Raw genomic sequence first — 14,517 nt, 5'->3', positions numbered from 1 at the left:
CGCTCCATTTGCATGCTGGGCAACACCAACATGGCGCTCTGCACAGAACAGAGGACTTTGGGTTGAAAGAACTAGGCCAAGGATCTGCTCTTGGGAGAACCCTTCATGAAGGAGCGTAACAAGTACGTAAAACTCTATACTACCCTGAGCAAAGACTTTCATTCCACGCCGACACAGGTTCACCCCCTCACCCTGCCCCCCAACACCTGTGTGTTCAGGGAAACAACAGTAACTGATAGATGCTGAAATCTGTGCCCTTTTCAAGAAGGGCACAATCCAGTGGGACCGGACGTGGGAGGTTTCTTTAGTTCAATATTCCTGGTGAGGAAGAAGGCCGGGGAATTCCGCACAGTGATAAACTTTAGGAACCTTAATGCCTTTGTCATTTACCGGCACTTCAAGATGGAGGGCATCCATCCACCTTCTCCTCCCCAGGGATTGGTTCACACGACCTGAAGGACGCTCATCTGTCTGTACCGGTGGACCTGACGAGCCGACTATTTCTCTGGAATGGCAGACCTTGCCAGTTAACCTGCCTACCATTTGGCCTCAGCTCGGCACCGTGGTGTTTCACCAAACTGCTAAAACCTGCACGACACCGGTCCAGTGGTGTGCTTTGTATCATCTACCTGGACGATCTTCTGATATTTTGCGTGGTACCCTCCAGGCTAAACTCTCAGACGCTCTCTGCGATCTCCTTTTTAGAGTCGCTGGGTTTCGTGGTTAACCGGGATATATCAGCCCTCACACCGACACAGGTGATCAACTTCTTGTGCTTCGAAATAGACGAGACGGAGTGCCTCCTATGCCTTCCTCAGTCCAAGATCTCCACCATTCGGATAGAAATGCGGAGGATAGTGCGACAAGACCGGATCCCACTCCGAATGCTGGCCCGCGTAGTGGGTCTCTTCTCTGCATCGATTCAGGCGATCTAGCTGGGCCCCCTTCACCCTGCTTCCTATGCAGGAGACCCCCCTAAGACCAAGTGATCCCTCTCACTCCGGATGTCAACATGGGTGGCTGCTTCATATGTCAGCCTGGAACTGTAAAGCGATTTTCGGTCCGACCCCGTACTTCGTATTGGAGTCGGCCACGAGACTTTGGGCTCCGGGAGCCACTTGTGCGGGACCACGGGAGGCCCCTGGTTGGAGATGGAGACAGAGTGCCACATAAATTGCCTGGAACTGATTACAGGCTCGTTTGCAAGAGCCTCGCGAACCACCTATCAGATTGTTGCGTTCTACTCAGGATGGACAACATATCGACATATCCGTGCAATACATCAAACGCCTAGGAGGAGCCTGCTCCCGGATACTTTCGGAGGTAACAAAGGAAATTTACAGCTTCTGCTTCCAACGCAACATCACTCTGCAGGCGGGGAGTATCTCCCAGGAGTGTCATACCTGACTGCAGACTGGTTCTCCAGACACTGGGCACCATTGTCCAGTGTTCCTTGAGATCTCAGACAGGAGGGGTCCGTTCACAGTGGACCTCTTCGTCTTCAGGACAAACTTCCAGGTCCCGACTTACTTCAATTGGCTCCTGGACTTGAGTTGCACAGCGGTGGATGCATTTCTTCGGGAATGGCCTTCTCGGGGAGCTTATTCGTTTACTCCATTAGCTATGATCTCCAGAGTCCGCCTGCAAGTACAACGTCAACGTGTGTCATTAGTGTTACTAACCCCACTTTGGCAAGGCCAGGCTTAATTCACGAAACTTCTGGAGCTTTTGTATCAGGACCCTCTCCTCCTGCCATCCCCGCAGACGCTCCTCTCGGACCCGTGAGGCAATCTCCATCCTCTTTTAGTGGACGGCAACCTCTGCTTAGCGGCCTGGACTCTTTCAGGGGAATCTGTAATGTCGACTACCTATCGCAGTTGGGTAGGAACCTACTTATCCGCATGGAACACTTGGTGTCGTTGGTGCCTTGAACTGAATACCGATCCCTTTACAGCCCCTGTATCCAGTGGTTTGAACTTCCTATCTCATTTGTTTGACCTGGGACGGTCGTATCATTCGGTTAATGTAGCCAGGTCTGCGATCTTGGCGGCTCATGTGTTTGCAGACTCCTCAGGGGCATCAGGCCAACAAGACCTCAAAAACCTAAGTACTCCTCCCTCTGGGACGTACACACTTATAGTGTCTTCAAGATTGGCCGGATAATAAAGATCTGTCCCTTCAACAATTTTCTGCTAAATTTGCTCTCCTGCTATGCCTCATCTCCTTCCGTTTTTTCCTTTTGACCTTCTCGGTGTCTAGGTGTACCAAGTCGAACTCGACGACTATTTTCTACCCATATTTCCGGGACTTCCCTAAGCTCTGCGTGGTGGCAGCCCTATCTTGTTACGTGGCAATTACAACTCCGCTTTGCCCTTCTCGCTCCGGACAATTGCAGGTCTCCTATGTACGACCTCACAAACCGGTCTCTTCTACTACCTTGGCGTGATGGATCAGATGGTTGTTGTCCATAACAGGTGTGGATTCATCCTTTTGGAGCACATTTGTTTTTTTCTCCGTACATTTCATTAGTTAATGTCAATTTTTCCGATTGTTTATCTCATTTCAGTTTAAAGTTTCATCCAGGGTTCCACGTTCAAATAATTTTTCCGGCTGACTATCATCCGCTGGATCTGTTTTCTTCTAGGACTGCCGTTATATTTATTTGTTTGTACTGTTCTTTGTTTTGTCGCAGCCTGGAAGAGGAAGTAGTTGGTTGGGAGGGGTTTTTTATTGATCCTTACTTTTTTCTGATTGGTTGTTTTTCTCTCTGTGTTAATGTGCTGCTGTGGAGTTCTAGTAAAGAGAGACTTAATTTTATTATTGGCAGGAGGCTTCATATTAGCTTAAGATTATAAGTACACTAAAGCTAGCATATGCTACAATCACTGGAAGTTTTTAGATGCATTACAATGGTCATTAAAGTGTCAGCTCACCTGCAACGTCAAGACTGAACCTCTTAGGTACGTTCTACACTCAAAAATCACTTTGCTCCTTTTTAGCTAAAAGGCAAAATACCTAATGAGACATAAAAACTCTACACACTTATAATCCCTTAGTGGTTATGATACCTGGAGTAATATTTCAAAGAGACATTCCACTGCCCCCAAAAAATAAAACCATAAAAAAATCACTGTTTATTAGATACATCCAAATGAAAATTTGCATGCTTTTAATAATGCATTTTTTTATTTGGGTTATATTTAAAAACCGCTTGCAAAGCTGCAGATCTCTTGTCTGAAACCTTTGCAAGCCTTCCCTTCTTCCCCAGCCCAGACTTTCTGTGGCTGTCCAATCACAGACTTCAAAATGCGACTCAAGATGTGTTTTTAAAGACAGGTGCTCTGGACAATTGCTGCCTTTGGAGGCAGAAAGTAACTGGACTGGTTGTCCGATTGACAGCCATTGGTTGTCACGATTCTTTTATAAACGTGCCAATTTCTGTTGAAATTTGCGTTTTTTTGTATATTGAAAGAGGACAGTCTAAGCAAGCTAAAATATTTTATGGTGTGCAGTTTCCATTCAAGGTAAAATGATACTTCCTGGTTTGTTCTTGAACTCCAACCTAAATGCATTTCAAAGGTTTTGGCATCATGTCCATGCTATAAGTGGTGTTAGTGACTGGAGTGTTCTTTTCAAAGAGCACAACGTGCAAAGATGGAAAAAAAAGTCTAAATCTATAGTACATGGCAGTAAATTTATAGTAACTGGCAGGGCACCTCCCCTAGTCAGTGTTTTACTTATAATATAAGATGTGTGAGACTGTCAAGTAAGCTGATGGTTGCGGTGGATGGTTCTTGGCTATCAGAGATGCAAGTAAACATTTTGATAATGGCAACTGACAGCCAATGAAGCATGCCCTCTTTCTTTTTTGTAAATTGATGCATTTCGAAGCCTCTCTAAAGAGAAAGCAGGGGCAGTGTGCCCTCTGCACTATATAACCATTGAAAACTGTTATGGGGCTAAGACTGACACTTTGAATTTCCTCTGATTTAAAACACCTGTGAAAATATAAGACTTAAGTAGTACATAATCTCATGTGATTTTTATTTTTCACATAAACTGCCCAGAATGCTAACTACCTGCTGTGTTAAATGGCTAATCTGCTCACAGCCTCTGCTAACTATTTGGTTGTATATGTCTGTTAAATGTTTAAGCAAATTAAATTGGGTGACTTATTTTTCCCATGAACTGTTCAAAGCTACTAAATGTATGTTTTCTTTGATGTATGTGTATTGTATTTACTAGGGGTATGTAGGCTTACTTATCCTATCTTACCAATAAACCAGAAATTGACGAGGGAACTTCAAATTATAGAATGAATGTACCAATTAAAACCATTCTGCTCAAAATATTTTTTTTATTTTTTTTTTGTAACAGCCTATACAAAGTGGCTTTCCTGGTGCTGTGAGTGGTATTACAATTCAATTTGGACCTGTATTTTCTCTTAGGATCATACTTAATTTTAGGTGATTTTTACTTTAATATTAGTCTATTATTTCCTTCAGTGAGGTCTGTTGTACATTCAATTGAACTCAACAAATGTATTTACACAAACAAACTTTCAGATAACCACGGAGTGTCACATTTAACGGTTTTCTACATGTATTTTCCATAATAGTGTACAAAAGTCCCTGTCTTGCTCTCATGCTTTTGTCGCCCCTGCACCCATTCTCCCTCTTAGTTCTCCTCATTTTTCCCGATATCCCCCTCTCCTATACCACCCATCCCAAACTTCCCAGACATCTCTAAACTTTTCTGTATCTTTAGCAGTTTCAGTAGACATTTTCTCATATATATAGAATTGTTGGACTTTGTCTATTAATTGTTGTTTATTCGGGCAGCGGTGTGTTTTCCAATTTAAGGCAATTAGATGTCTGGCCATGAAGATTATTCCTACTAGTTGTATGTGTTTCTGTTGTATTTTTTCAGGGAATTGCAATAGCAAGCAGGACGTAATGTCCATTGGGAAGTTCTTAATTGCGAGTTCAGTTAATAGGGTCTGAACATCCCCCCAAAGCGGTTGTATCCCCCCACACTTCCACCACAGGTGTGGCAGAGTCCCCTCTTCTACATCGCATCTCCAACATTTGGGTGAGACATCTGGATAGATTTTGTGTAGTCTATCGGGGGTCATATACCACCTTTAAAGTAATTTGCGGTGTGCTTCAATATGTGAGTAGCACTTGGTCCATTTTTTGATCCCATTAAGGGCCAGAAGCCAACCCTCCGTCGTTAATGCGTTTCCCCCCTCAGTTTCCCAGTGTTGTTTACATGTCAGTGGTTTCTGAGGGGCTAGTTCTAGTAATGCTTTATAGCAAAGTGAGAGGGCCTTGGGTTTCATCGGGGCTGTCCAACATCTGTGTGGTATAAGTCTGGCCGCAACCGTAGTGGCAGATATGGTGGATGGTACCGTCTGCACGTGTGCTGCAATAGTGTGTTTTAATTGTAAGTAGGGGAAGATATCCCTTTCTGGGACCCCCCATTTGGCTCGTATATCGGGGAAGTCCATGATTTGTTGACCTTTACATATTTTTTGAATTTGGGAGATGCCCAACCGCGCCCATCTAGCTAGTGGAATCGTGGGATTCACCACTTGAAGTGCGGTTAGGGGAGCTTCTGGGTGGAAGAGTTTCTTCCAACCTTGGGAGGACATGTAGGTATCCCATACCCTGATCGATGCACTCGTGGTAGGGTATAGATCTACTTTAGGGCCCCTTAGCGAACGCGGTGTCCACATGAAATTAAGTAGGGATGTGTGATGGAGCTGGTCTTGTTCCATATCTACCCACTGTGCTGCTCCTCGTTGGGCGTGTAGGTGGATGCTCGTTGCAAGCATAGAGGCTTTGTAATAAAGCCCAATATTAGGTAGTCCTATTCCCCCCATCGTTGTTGTCTGCTGTAGAAGGCCCAGGGGTAGCCTGGGTCTTTTGCCCCCCCAGATGAAGGAACTACATATGGCCTGCAGTGCTTTAAAAATTGTGGTTTGGACACCTATTGTGAGCATGCGGAATATATACAGTAACCTCGGTAGAAGCATCATCTTATAAGCATTTACTCGGCCTAGCCATGACATTTTTGCGTTCTTCCATTTATGTAGTTCTGTAGTACACATATGTATGAGGGGTTTGTAATTGAGTTTTACTATGTTGCTAATAGGAGTGGCGATCTTAACTCCTAAGTACGTTATGGATGTCGTTCTCCAGTCTAGGTCAAAGGAATTTTTTAGGGCAGTTACAATCTGACCTGGTAAATTTATCGGTAAGGCTTGTGTTTTTTCTTTGTTTAGGCGGTAGTACGAGACTATACCGTAGTCAGTCAGTAATGTTAGTAGCTGGGGTAGTGATTGTTCAGGTTGTGAGAGTGTCACAAAGATGTCGTCCGCGAACATCGCTAGACAATAATCCTTGTCTCTCAATTTAATGCCGGATATGGTTTGGTGTTGTCTGATCTTCCAAGCTAAGGGTTCTAGGGAAAGGATGTATAGCAGGGGGGACAATGGGCATCCCTGACGTGTCCCATTTGTAATGTGAAAAGTTTGCGATAGGAAGCCTCCATGGGAGACCCTAGCGCTGGGTTTCGCATATAGCGCCATTATCCCCCGGATAGCCCCCTCGGGGAACTGATACTTGCGCAGTACCTGTGTCATGTACTGCCAGTTTAGCCTATCGAAGGCTTTTCGGCGTCCAGCGCCAGGAAAAGACCTCCGAGGCGCCCCCTCTCCATCCCCGCTATGATATTTAGTACTTTCCTCGAGTTGTCGGAGCCCTGCCGACCCCTCACAAATCCTGACTGGTCATTGTGAACTAATTTTTGTAGGAGCGGCGCCAGCCGTTCGCTGAACAATTTTGCATAGATTTTGGCATCACTGTTAAGCAGTGAAATGGGCCTGAAGTTTTTACATTGGTCCTTGCTTTTGCCCGGCTTAGGAAGTGTGGATACGTGTGCCATTGTAACTTCTACTGGTAATGCTCCGTCTTCCCTGCAGTGATTGAAAATTGCATTGAGAGGCTGTGCTAGCGTGGGGAGGAAGGTGCGATAGTATATATTAGGTAGGCCATCAGGTCCCGGTGATTTGTGTAGTGGAAGTGTGGAGACCACTGAAGTGATCTCTTCTAATGTGAAAGGCTGATCAAGCTGTTCTGCTTCTGTGGGAGATAAAGTTGGGAGATCTATTCCCAATAGGAAGGCATCAATGTCTGCTTTGGAGGGGCAAATGGTCTGTTGGTCATCTTTTAGATTGTAAAGTTTTTCATAATAGTGTGCGAATTCGTCTACTATCCCTTGTGGGTCCAAAATTGTGGCACCCTTGGGATTTTTGATGGAGGCGATCTTGGAGCTAGCCTTGCTCCGGCTTTATTGCCTGCAGCAAAAAAGCCGTGCTTATACCTGTGCGTGAGAAAAGTTGTTTTGGCCAGTTCTAGATCTCGCAGTTGTGATTGTAATGATAATAATTTAGTGTGTGTGGCTGCTGTGGGGGAGTGTTTGTTAGCGTGGGTTAGAGAGGTTAATTCGGAAAAGTATGGCCGTGTATGCTTCGAGCCTCTTTTTTTTTTTTGCGAAGCTGGCATGTTTTATAAAGCAGCCTCTTATGAAGGCTTTGTGTGCTAACCAAATTTGGGGGAGAGGAGAGTCCGGAGTCTTGTTCTCCTTAAAGTAAAACTGTAAATCCTGTTCTATTTGCCTAACTATGTCAGGGTCTGTTAGCAGTCGTTCATTGAGTCTCCTGCTGTTCCTTCCTGTGTTTGGGAATTGTTCCCTGAAGTGTAACGTAATAGGGGCATGGTCCGACCAAGTGATTAATCCTATATCAGTGCGTTCAACTTTCATAAGGGAAGAAGAGTGTAGTAGGAATCTATCTATTCTCGAATAGCTGTTATGAGCTGCAGTGTGACAGGTATAGTCCCTCTCCGTGGGATGAGTGATTCGCCACGGGTCAACGAGATTGTGTGCTGTTAGTTTGTTGCGTATTGTAGTGGTCAGTTTGGACCTGCTTTTTAGTGTTTGTGTGGTCAGGTTCGGGCCTCCCAAGGAGTCCAAGTCGCTATCTAACAAGAAGTTTGTGTCACCTCCAATTATCACTTCCCCTAGTGAATGAGCAGACATCAATCCCATCAAAGCATCAACAAAATCACCTTGGTTAACATTAGGACCATAAACATTAATTAAGGTATATACATTATTATTCAGAGAGCATTGTAGTATAAGGTAACGTCCCTGTTTATCCCCAATTTTGCGTATTAAGGAGAAGGCTACATCTCTGCTGATGAGGATAGATACTCCTCTTTTTTTTGCTGAGTAGCAGGAGTGATAATCTATGGGATACTGCGGGGAGTTAAATTTCGGTCGTTTACTCCATAGGAAATGTGTTTCTTGATAAAGCATTACGTGGGCACCCAGTGATTTGGCTTCGCGTAAGGCTAAGCGGCGTTTATGAGGGGAGTTTAACCCTTTGGCATTTAGGGAGCATATTTTGAGTGCCATCTTGGTAGTGGGTTTGGTTGTGGCCTCTCTCTAGTGGGTGGGGTGTCCCTTTTACAGCCATATCCCTGTCTATGAGTAATTGCATGATCATTAAGGCAGTGCCAGCTGGTGGTAATGGCATGGGACTTGCTATCCGTGGGTCTGTTTTTTAAAGAAAATCGAAATAAAAATAAAAATAAATCAATAGGACAATTGGACCATAAGTCAACTATATACAATATTCCGTTCATTGCGCCCTGGTAGTGCAGTGTCAAGTATAACGGATTCTTTAGTGGCTCTGAGTTTGCAGCCACTTTGGGGGTGGGTAAAGAATTCGGCAGAACGTTTTTTTTTTTTTTTTTTTAATTCTTTATTTTTGTAGTGCATATGATGGTAACAAATGCTTAAGAGGTACCCCAAAGGCATTCCTCTAGCGTAGTGTATACAGTTAATACATAAGGGTAAACAGTAGGTCTTGCACATTTTTTGGTAAGGAAGTTGACAGCATAGATTTACGTTCCATTTATATAAGACAATAAGTAGTACCAAGATTTTCCTCGCGAAGTTTAGCAGATTAAACAGTAACATTTTGCTCAGCCCCTGAATAAAGACTCGCTAGCTTGTAATAAACATGGTAGACTAGTTAGTTATATGGCTGCATTATCTATAGTTAAGTTCGTAGCTTGGTATTGAAGAAAAAACAAAGACAAACAAAAAACAAGTTGCAAAAATAGTAACTGAACAGTAATGGTACGTGTAGCCTGTAGTGTTGCGTACCCTGTAACTTAAGTGTATAGGTTTGCATAGGGTGAATTTTACACGTTACATAGATCCTATTTGGTCTAACGTTGCGTCGCCCCAAGTCCCCCTAAGATGATAATGGGTAGACCGCACAGATTTTTGTTTTTGATGGTATAAGGATTAGACAGTGGGAAAACATAACAGATAATATGCTAGCGTTGTCTATAGCATTTGAAATATACCCTGTCTATGTTATGCGTTTAACGATTATATCTAAGCAGGCTTAGGCAGCCCCACGCCTATAGCGCCTCCTATGCAATCCAACTTTCCAGCGACAGTAAGTAAACCGGCTGGAGCATTTTTTAAACAACACAAATTGTTTTGTCTTTTAAAAAAGGACATGAAAACGACAGCATGTGTATCATTAGCATTTTACATTAAGCATGCTAGGCTAGTAGTGAGTATGTCAGATTTAGTTACGCTTAAATGTGTGGTAGGCTGAAGTTCTCAAGATTGCTTATATGTGCTATTTTCAAGTAAACTAGACGCTTGTTAGTCATAATATGCAATATGTAAAAATCGTAAAAGTACTTGGCGTGTTGCTGCCTTTTCAACCATTTGAAAATCAAAAACCAAAAACAGAAGAATGTATAGAATAGAACTCATCTGGTTTTAAGTCCCAGTGCCGTGTGGGTCATAGTGTATGACAGGTATGGGGCACGTGTATTCAGTCCGCCTTGGGCCCTCAGCCCACGCCAGTTCTCGAGGCCCGCCGTCCACTGGCAGGAGATCGCTCGGCAGTGTGTCGTGACCAGTTGTTCAGTAAGAGCAATAAGTCCAGTTGTGCTGGTCTCAGTGGTAGGACCGCTCGTCCATCGGGACATACTCTCTTCCTCCTGGGCCGAGAGGGGGACCTCTGTCCACTCCTCCCGCGTGTGGTAGTGCCTTGCTTGGCAGGGGTGTTTAGAGCCGCTGAGGGAGAATCTGTGCGTGCTGGTCGGTAAGTCCCTGTCTGTGTTAGTCGGATGCGTGTGTTGGCACCTGTTGACCGTGGCGATAGCACCCTCCATGTAGGTCTCCGCTTTCTGTTGCTTGCAGTTGCTTTGGGGGCGCGAGGGAGAGTCCTGCCTATTTGGCGCCGGGTTGCCGGGCGTATCCATGCCGCTACTTCTTCGATCGCCACCTTGAAGGCCTGTCTTCGGGCGTGAAGTTGTGTCCACAGGTTGGTATACAGCTTGTCATAGAGCTCCTCTGTGTTCTCGGGTGGTAGGTGGAGCGTGCGGTTCACCACAGGCCGTGTCTCTCCCCCTTGTCTGAGTTGCAGGGCTGAGGTATGCCCGTCCACCATTTTGGAGGCCCCTACCTCCGTGTTGCTAGTGAGGGCCGCAGGTTTGCTCGGAGAGTGCCGGGTGCTGGGATCTCCGACTGACGGGGACCGGGATTTCCCCCACCGGTCCAGGGGGGGGGGGGGGGGGGAAAGGTATCGTTCCCAGCTTGCTTGTGTGTATGTGCGTCTGGCGGGAAAGCGGCCGCCTTTCTCCGCCACCTCCTTCGGTAGGCCTCAATCCGTTGGTGCGGTACCCGGTTGTCCCTGACTTCGTGTTCAGCATCTCAGGGTTCGGGTCAGCCTTCCCGGTCCAGTGAGCCCACTTACAGGAGGGTGAGCGCACTTTATCTCGCTTTTTTCGTGTTTTTTGAGCTGGTTTTCCAGGAGCTGTTGCAGAGCACATCTGCCCTGCTCGCTGGTCAGGCTCCGCCCCCCTGCAGAACGGTTTTAACAGCAACAATTGTTAAACAGTTCCTCAATGTCTTAGGATAGCCCTCGACAGGTGCGAGTAAGCTATGCGCCCGGCATAGTAAGCTAAAGAAGGGGCTTGTATGAGTGCAGTTTATGCATACGACCTGTCCTTTGTAAGTGTAGTGCAATCCACGGGCGATTAGGGTTTCTGTTTTTTCTTGTTGTAACCGTGTGTGTTCGTGGTACGCGGCCTTTTCTGCCACTCGTTGTGGAGTTTGATTGCAGATCCGCTTTCTGTGGATTGGAGGTGGACATCAGGTAGAGGTATATTCCATTCCATCAGCTGTTTCTTGCCTGATTCTGGATCAAGGATCGGGTTTTCTACGCCATTACGTTTGACTAGTAGTTTAGTTGGGAAGCCCCACTTATATTGCATCTCCGCTGCTCTTAGAGCCGCTGTAATTTGCGCAAAGGAGCGCCTTTTAATAATGGTCGCGGAGGATAGGTCAATGAACAACTTAACTTGGGAGAATTGTCCTGGGAGCTGGCCCTGGCGTCTAGATGCTTGCATGATGCGCTCTTTCGTGGTAAAATAGTGTATGCGCGTGATAACATCCCTCGGTATTGTTGTTGGTAGGTGCTTAGGTTTTGGGAGACGGTGTGTTCTATCTAAAAGCAATTCACTGTCCGTCAGCGTAGGGACATACACCTTAAAGAGATCTTGCACATATTGGGTCAGCTCCTGGGGGCTGATTGACTCCGGTATTCCCCGGATCCGAATGTTATTACGGCGGTCCCTATCCTCGTGGTCTGCAATTTTAGCTTCTAGGCGTTGTACTTTATCACATAGTGCTGTGTGTGCCTCTGAGAGGCCATTATGTGCATCTATTATTTCCTCTGCCTGCTCCTCCAGGCGAGCTGTTCTTTCACCCAGCGCTTGGATGTCTGCCCTGATTTCTGCAGCAACTTGCTTTAAATCTGTTTTAAAAGTGCTTTGAAAGTCTGAAAGCATGTTATGCAGGGAGGCATTGGTGACCGGTGTTTGCATGTTTTCTGTGGTGTGAGTAGACTCACCCATTGCTGTACACGAGGCTGGGGACTGAGGTCAGCCGGCGCCATTTTGTTCCTCTGCTCCACTCTTCGGCGACGCTGCCACATGTAGTTGGAGCGTTTTCTGTTTGAATTTTTTGGCGATTTTTGTGGACATGATGGTAGGAAGGTGTGCCCTCGTTTTGGGCTCGGTTGCCGGCATTTAATCGCTGCGTTTTCTCGCTGTTTGCACCCGTCGGCGGGAGAGCTCCGTGCTCAGGCGACTGCTCTCATGCGCCGCTAAGCCACGCCCCCCTTACTTTCTCATTTTTAATGGCATCCACAGCACTAAGAATTTGGTATATCTGGAGCCTTTATGAAACTTTTTGAACCATATATTTTACCCTGTACATTTTTAGTGTATGTATTGTAAGTTATACATTTACCATAACTAGGGTTCTCGGAGTGTTCTTTTAAAATAAACTCCATATGCACTGAATTTATGTTGGTTTGTTTAGTTAATCACTACTTAGTAGATGATATATGATATGCGTTATACTCTTAAACTGATAAACCCCCTAATTTAACATATTGTAGAAAGAGTTCTAATTGTTAGCCTAATGCAAAATGTTTACGTTTGGTAAGGGAAAAAAATATGACAGTCATTTTGATTATTCTTTAATACTGAAACATTGTTTGTTAAATTGCTCACCCTAATTGAAAATTAAAGAAACAATCAATGCAATTACCCCAGGGCAGCTATTATTAAATGTTTTGACAGACCTGTAAATAATATTAAAAGGGACACTACTGCCACCATAACCACTACAGCTTAATGTCCCTGCAAGTTTTTCAGTGTAAACCTTGCCTTTTCATAGATGTTTCTGTCCCCAAAATTCAATTTGAGGAAGCTTGGTGGGCCGCCACTGCTGATTGACTTTGTGCCGGGCGCTGATGCTCTAAGCCCATTGGTAGCTCCCTATACATAAAACACTAACTTTTCGCCAGGGTTTGTGACTATGACGTTACTAAAAAGGACTGGACATACCCCATTCTGATTAGCCTGGATTGTCTACTTTTGCAAATGGTATGCCATGATGGGCATTATGCTCATTCCTGGGTTCCCATATGTTTTCAAAGGCAACATAGGCCGAGCAAAAGCACAAATCTGAACACTAACTTTGGCCAGGGATTGTGACTAAGTGGCTACTAAAAAGACTGGATATTAGGGATCGACTGATTATCGGTCTGGCCGATATTCTGTATTTTCGGCAATATCAGTATCTGCCAATAAAGATACCGATATTGCCGATCAGGACCGCCGGGCCCATCACAAGTGAGGGTTGGTTTCCATGCCAGCTCATTTTGACTTTTTCTGACCTACAGAACAAATGAATTGGTTTTCAACGTATACCTATGGGAAACCGTGTTACGGTTAACAAATATTTTGCAATAAGAAACGTCCCGGAGAACCCATAAAATTCGTAAACAGATTACAGAAAAAAAAAAGCAAAAAAATAAACTTGTTCAGTTAACAGTAAATTTGTGTAGAAGGTTTTTTTTTTTTTTTTTTTTAAATGGTAAATGTACAGAATATCGGTAAGTTATTGGCTATCGACCTGAAAGATCACATATTATTGGTGTTGGCTCTAAAAAAAATCAGTGTGGATACACTTGATAAAAAAAAAACAGGTAAATTATGGTTGAGCAGATATAGTGTGTATGTATATATATTTACTGTGCTTTAAAGCCGTAACTGCTTTCAGCCCTGAAGTCTCGGGAAAGCCCAGGCAGCCCTCCCACGGCTATTGGTAGTAAGATACACTTAGAATATATTCTATATATATATATATGTATATGTATATATATATATATATATATATATAATTATATTCACCTAGATTTTTAAATACATATATATGTATATATTAAAATTCTTCATGTATATTTATGTAATCTTTTAACATAATTATGTGATTTTTGTAATTAAAATTTGAGGGACGTGTCTGACGACCCAGGCAGAAAGTCCAGATAATTTATTCACAAGCACTATATTTAACCCTGTAACTTTACAAGATGCCATAAAACCTGTACATGGGGGGGTACCGCTGTACTCGTTATACATCGCTGAAAGCAAAAAAATGTGTATTTTATTGCAGTAAAAGCTAACAGTATTATGACATTCACAGGTAAATTGCCATGGAGAACTAAAAAAAATAATTTCCCATTTTTTCACATTTGTTTTCATTTTATTAATATTAAATTATGTTTCTTATATAAATAATGTGTCATGAAAGCCGTATACTGAACAAAATGATATATAATAAGTGAGGGTGCACTTAATATGAAAGAGGTGAATTACAGTTGAACAGACATATAGCACAAATTCCATTTTTTGTTTACATTTTGTTTTGATCAGAACTTGTACAATTGCCTTCGTCGCTAAGGGGTTATACAGAGATATAAATGCAATGTATATCTTTTGAAATAAAAAAAATAATTGTGAATTGAGATTTTGTAGTAAAAGGTTTTTTGTTTTATCTCTTGCC

At 43.9% G+C, this 14,517-nt stretch overlaps 1 protein-coding gene across 4 annotated transcripts in view; it reads left to right on the top strand.

Moving 5' to 3' along the window:
* The window catches only part of USP32 (ubiquitin specific peptidase 32), a 270,417-nt gene that overhangs the window by 133,071 nt on the left and 122,829 nt on the right, over positions 1 to 14,517 (top strand). The gene's annotated exons all lie outside the window — the stretch shown is intronic.

This window comes from Pelobates fuscus, chromosome 1 (assembly GCF_036172605.1).
Source record: "Pelobates fuscus isolate aPelFus1 chromosome 1, aPelFus1.pri, whole genome shotgun sequence".
Taxonomy (NCBI): domain Eukaryota; kingdom Metazoa; phylum Chordata; class Amphibia; order Anura; family Pelobatidae; genus Pelobates; species Pelobates fuscus.
Note: the sequence above shows the minus strand (reverse complement) of the source record. Positions and strands in the feature narration are given on the sequence as shown.